This window comes from Procambarus clarkii, chromosome 5 (genome assembly GCF_040958095.1).
Source record: "Procambarus clarkii isolate CNS0578487 chromosome 5, FALCON_Pclarkii_2.0, whole genome shotgun sequence".
Lineage (NCBI taxonomy): Eukaryota > Metazoa > Arthropoda > Malacostraca > Decapoda > Cambaridae > Procambarus > Procambarus clarkii.
In genome coordinates this window covers 13988558-13994934 of record NC_091154.1, presented here as the reverse complement: position 1 = coordinate 13994934, position 6377 = coordinate 13988558, and the positions used below count along the sequence as shown (strand labels likewise).

The 6377-nt window shown below is 38.5% G+C and overlaps 1 long non-coding RNA gene across 1 annotated transcript; it reads right to left on the bottom strand.

Moving 5' to 3' along the window:
- Positions 1 to 3666: 3666 nt before the first annotated feature.
- On the bottom strand, positions 3667 to 5389 carry LOC138352367 (uncharacterized). Its single transcript, XR_011222783.1, has 3 exons — positions 5257 to 5389; positions 4837 to 4979; positions 3667 to 4495 (listed from the first exon to the last, which is right to left on the bottom strand). It is a non-coding gene; the product is annotated as an uncharacterized lncRNA (long non-coding RNA).
- Between the last annotated feature and the right edge of the window lie 988 nt (positions 5390 to 6377).

The window sequence follows — 6377 nt, the reverse complement described above, 5'->3', positions numbered from 1 at the left end:
GTAGGATATGACTAGTTGAACTATTATTGCTCATCCTAGTCCCATTATTACCATAGTCAGTTGTACTATATTGAACAACCTAACACCATTAATGAATGGTCCAGACCCTATTTTGGGTGTAATTTTTATCAACTCGAGTTGAGTTGTGTATATAATAATTACTTATGATCTTTACACCTTTGAGTGATTAATTAGTGTCAATTCCATCCTAGGGTGATATAGAAGAGCTAACCTAAAGGTACTTCCAGTGACACTGGTTTATCACTCAAATCATTAGTGTGGATGATTGTATATATATAATGTGTATTAATTTTAAGTGCTAACCTCTAGTAGAGGTAGGATTATTGCCTAGTGAGTTCAGAATTTACCCTAGGCTACCATTAGTGTTTGTTCAGTATTATGAGCAGCCCAAGTACAAGCCCCACAAGGCTTCACCAACGAGCCAGTATGGATAATGCAGGGAGAATGAAAAGCACCCTTGCAGGTCTTAAAGGCCACTTAACAAGACAGATCAAGAAATGTGAAGATTTGTCACAACAATCTCAAGTTGATTATGCTGACCTGGAAAGCTATTATCAAGCAGCTGCAGGTAAATTTGAGCAAATCAAATGCCAAATGGCTGTCCTTGTGGGGACAGACTACTACCATCAATTCATTGGTAGCCCTACTAAATATCAGGGTATAACCATATTGAACTCTGCAGGAGGTAAATTACTCTCAGGCCCAGTATCAAGCCTGGGGAGACCTATGCCTGCAGATAAACAATACCAATAGAATCTAAATTTGTCAGCTGATTATATTTCTCCAGTAGCATTATACTAAGGAGATTACAGCTGACTATAGTAACAGAGGTTGATGTTAGTATCATCATTTAAAGATGGAGATGAGTTCATGAGGCCTCAGTGGCAAATCAGTGAACAGTAGCCTAAAACAGCTACAAGTCACTGCGACCAATGTCACTGAACCCACTGCAGTCTCAGAACCATACTTTACTTTAATGATGAGCTATTCAATCTTCTGAATCAATTAACTAAATTAAACCCCAATAAATCTGATGACTGATTTGATACATTTATTATTTAATCAAGATGTATTCCATGGGCCTCAGTGTTTATATATCAGTGACCAGTTACCTGAAGAAACTTCAAGTTATATCTAATGTCACTGATCTCACTGCAGTCCCTGAATCATACTTGACTGTAGTACTTGATCACATTCAGTCTTCTGGGTTAAATAATAAGTAATTAGGCTTGAATATTAGCCTTTCAAGAGTTAACAGGGAAATGAAATCGCATTAGACTTCTAACCCCTGCAACTCTAGTACGGGACATCCGTCCTGTACGAACAGACGCACAAATGTGTGATTACTAACAACTAACATCAAATTAATGTAATAATTCGATGGAGGAGTATCGGTGTTCGTCTGTTCTAATTAGGACTTCGACCCGTGAGCAGCCCCTGGGGAATTATGTCGGAAAATCCGACACCATTTAATTTATCATACAGATAATAGCTGTGTTGTATAAACAAGTTACCCATAGAAAACGTAACTTGTAGTGGAATTACCGTCTATAGAAAACGGGATATCATCACCACATACTATTATAATTCACCACCTATTATGGTGGGAATTATTCTTAAATACATTAGTCTTTGGACTTTACCATCATAAAAACATCTTATATAAATTAACTTAATTATCAATATTAAAGTAGAGTAAATGTGACCCTTCTATCACTTTCTGAAATCTGGACAAAGTAGGCCAGGCATCAGTGGGGAAGGAGGGCAGCCATTGTTGTGTCACCTCCGAGACGTGTGGAGCAAATTTAGCTCCTATCATATCTGGACAATGTCGGCCAGTAACGTCAATAGTATGGAGTGTTAAACAGCCATTGTTGATACGAGACCAGAGGCTCACACGGGAGCAAATTCGGCTCCTGTTAATTTTACTTGGACGTAGTGTTATGGAAACCAAAGGTACCATCTCCAACACGATGTCTACAATTCAAGTTAAGTGTTCTTTCCGAAACCCGTTTATCATTCATTTATGGCCATTAATGTCAGGATATAGGGTGACCCGGTTAGATCACGTGGAAGCCTCAAACTAAAGGTATTTAAGCCAGGTCTTCATGTTCCATGTACAGTTTTCTCTGAAATACTTGTCATATATAGGATTCTGGCTTCACAGCTAGCGCACTTTTGACAGGTCAAGACGAGGAAGCAAGATTTGTGCACCAGTTACTGGGTGATATGGAAGCTACCTCAAAGAGGATAATTTGGTGTCTACACCCTAGTTATACCTGGTGGACTAACCTGCTGTACTATAAGATAAGGAACCTCTTCAATGTATGTAGTTACTGTAGTTTGATTGGCTGCATATATATTAATTTAATAACCCCCCCTAATGTGTAGAGGATCGATTTGTGAGATTAAGAGATTATTGCAGAAATACAGTCCACTTAACATTATACAAATTGCTATCGAAGTATATAAATTAACGTAAATATAAATTCATATAAATTAAATAAATATAAATCTCACAGGTCGGTTCCCACAAGAAGGAAAGTGAAAAGCCATGCAACCTCTGAAGAGACAACTAACACAACACCTATACCCCCTATTAGACTATTTTACAGGAACTTCTTTTCCACAGCTCATAAAACGGAGGAAAGGGTCCTGAAAGATATTGTTAATAGAAACGTTATCCCTACAGACAAAAATCAGAGGATACAACTGACGATTTACTATAAAACCAGAAAAACGGCCAGCCTACTCATGAGAAACTCTCCAGACACAAAACAGAACGCTTTAAAAGAGACTAACGTCGTCTATGCCTTCAAATGCCCACTTGGGGACTGTAAGCTCCAAAAAACCCAGTATATAGGCAAGACAACAACATCTCTTTCTAGGCGTTTAACGATGCATAAGCAATAGGGCTCCATTAAGGAACATATAATCTCTTCCCATAACCAAACCATCGCCAGAGAAATCCTAGTAAACAACACAGAAATCATCGATAGATACAGCGATAGCAGGCGGCTTGACGTTTGCGAGGCACTACACATCAAGAAGTCAACACCAGCAATCAACAGCCAATTATTGCACAACTATATTCTACCCACCTCAAGACTCCGCTCCAATATAGAAGCATCAAGAAATATGGACCAATAGGCTTTCTACAAACACTTCTATTCAATACCCATTGTTTCTGTTCTGTCTTGTGTTGATACTTTTAATACCCTATTAATATCCCCTCCTGTTCTGTCTTGTGTTAATGCCACATCACCCTTCCCACCTCAGTCAAATGTAGATATAATATCAGAGAGACGTAAGTTCTAATCAGTTGTGTATTTGTGAAGTCTTTGAAAATGTAATAAGTTTTACGAAACGCGCCCGTGTCGCGTCAGACTAGAAATAAAAATGAATTTTGGAGAAGTGATTTTTGATTTACCTCCAACAGTGAAGCGTAATGTACGAAAGATTGAGAAAATTCGTGTTAGAATTATTAATCTTACTTTTTCGGTCATATTTAATAATATATGTCTACAGGAAAGACTGCTACCAAAATATACTAATATATATATATATATATATATATATATATATATATATATATATATATATATATATATATATATATATATATATATATAATCATGACAGTTTTAAAGTGTTGCAATATTCCGGGGTATTCAAGAGAGGCAGCTGAACTCATCCACTTGTGCAGCAAAGACAATCATGATGATCTTCCTTTAATATTACTTGTCTAAACATACATTAAAGTTACCATAAAAGTACACACACAAATCCTGTTGTGGCTTTATCTCCCACAAATCCTGATGTGAATAATTCTTTAAAAATAAAAGAAACAGAGATTATTGGTGTAACGTGTGAAATACTGTACAATCAATAATCAATAAATACTGGTACTAAAATATTCAACAATAATAAGGCTTTGATGATAAAAGGAAGATGTGGTAGAAATAATTTTCTCACAGGAAAATCGCACTCTAAAGATGACATCTAACTTAAGAACCAATCCACAGCTGGCTGAGGAGAAGGTGTCAAGTGGGCTACCTCGTCACAAGACAACCATCAATACTAATCAAAGTTCACAAAACATCGGGGAGCTTTAGTGGGAAAGTTTATATATACAAAGAGCAGTGATAAAATGTTCTCATATGATCACAACATTCCAGAGGTCTTCTGGGGTAACGATCACCACCGTGGTGGTGGTCTGGGGTGGTGACTGGTACACTCTTGGGGTACATCTTGTGCCTATCATGGTGCTGGCAGTCTTCTGGGGTAACGATCACCCCCATGGTGGTTGTCTGGGGTGGTGACTGGTACACTCTTGGGGTACATCTTGTGCCTATCATGGTGCTGGCAGTCTTCTGGGGTAACGATCACCCCCATGGTGGTGTTCTGGGGTGGTGACTGGTACACTCTTGGGGTACATCTTGTGCCTATCATGGTACTGACAGTGGTGTCATGGCTGTTGAAACAACATTTGTCTTACAAGAGTTTACAATTATACATTGCACTATGTACTCAGTTCACTAGGCCATGCATTCATGAACAACTGTACTAATTATTGTGTAGAGTAACAATCATTAATCATTTTCTGGTATATAGAATGACGAGTATCAGATTGGAGGTTTGGAGTGTCCTCTGTTTTCTACTAATGAAAGTCCATGTGTCATCTGCAGAGTACAGAGTGCATCTGTGCATACAATACTATAGTTTGTATCCTTGTCTGATGCGAGGATGAGAAAAGTAACAAAAGTAACAAGAATTTAGCGAAAACTAGCAATTATATCTTACCCTGATACATACGTTTAAAAAATATCCTAGTAATTCTTGTAGAGGTGATATCCGGGCATTTTCCCCAGCCAGAAGGGGCAAGACAGTGTCAGCCCATAACGAGGATGACACGGGCAGTTAGATGACACATCACAGTTACTTTGACTTCTCATTTCCTGGTTTAAAATTAAAAGATTATTAATATTACAGAAACAAAATCAAATGTAAACATTAAATGTGTCACGCACATCAAAACAAGAGTTATGACTAGAGCCTACAGGCACCAAGTGCCAGCACTAGTAGTGATAATTTAGGCAATGTGATCATACAAACCAAGTGGGCGTCAGAACGCATATTATTGAACTGAATGTAAACACACTTTGACATGCCTGAAAGCCAGCTGCTGGTTGTTTACAACATGCTGGTAGGGTAAAGTAAACACTGCACACTTACAAACAAGGGCCTTGTAGTCTTCCTCTCGACACATTGAGAGTCAAAGGTTTAGTGTAAATGTGCAGAGTTGCTAAACTTGCAGCTTCCTCCCCCAACACAGGTGTACCAGATCTGTAAAACAAACCGTTTGAGTACAATAAGCTAAACACAGGACTGTACTCCACCCAGGGTGGACGCACAAAAATTAGAATATCGTTAAACAGATCAGTTTCTATAGCCAGGCTTTAGACGAGTCTATTTGAAGAGTGATGGTGGAGGGTTGGTTGACATAGACCACTTTCACAGTGTATAACACAGCCAATAATGGTGGTGGGTTGGTTGACATAGACCACTTCTACAGTGTATAACACAGCCTATAATGGTGGAGGGTTGGTTGACATAGACCACTTCCACAGTGTTTACACACATGAAAGTTGATGACCCAGAAACACACATGAAAGTTGATGACCCAGACAGCTTCTTTATGAATGACATTCAAGCTGCAGATGATATAACGGATATTAACACAAATTCGGAAGACTTTGAAAGAGAAATTGACAATATGCCCATGCACTCAGCTCCTGGGCCTGACTCATGGATTTCAATATTCATAAAGAAATGTAAAGTACCAGTAGCGCGAGCACTTAGTGTAATATGGAGAGAGAGCCTGGATACAGGGGAGATACCAGCAGCACTTAAATCTGCAGATATAGCTCCTCTGCACAAGAGGGGGTAGTAAAGCCTTGGCAAAAAATTATAGACCAGTTGCACTAACATCACACATAATAAAAGTGTTTGAAAGAGTGATTAGGAGTCAAATTTCTAGTTTTATGGAAAATAATGAGCTACACAATCCAGGACAACATGTATTTAGAGCGGGCAGATCCTGTCTGTCACAGTTACTCAACCACTATGACAAAATCACAGAAGCTCTAGAAGAAAAGCAAAATGCAGATGTTGTATATACAGACTTCGCAAAGGCGTTCGACAAATGTGATAATGGAGTGATAGCACACAAAATGAGGTAAATCGGAATAACTGGTAAAGTAGGACGCTGGATACTCAATTTCCTGTCGAACAGAACACAAAGAGTAACAGTCAATCAAATAAAATCGAGTCCAAACGCAGTTAAAAGCTCTGTA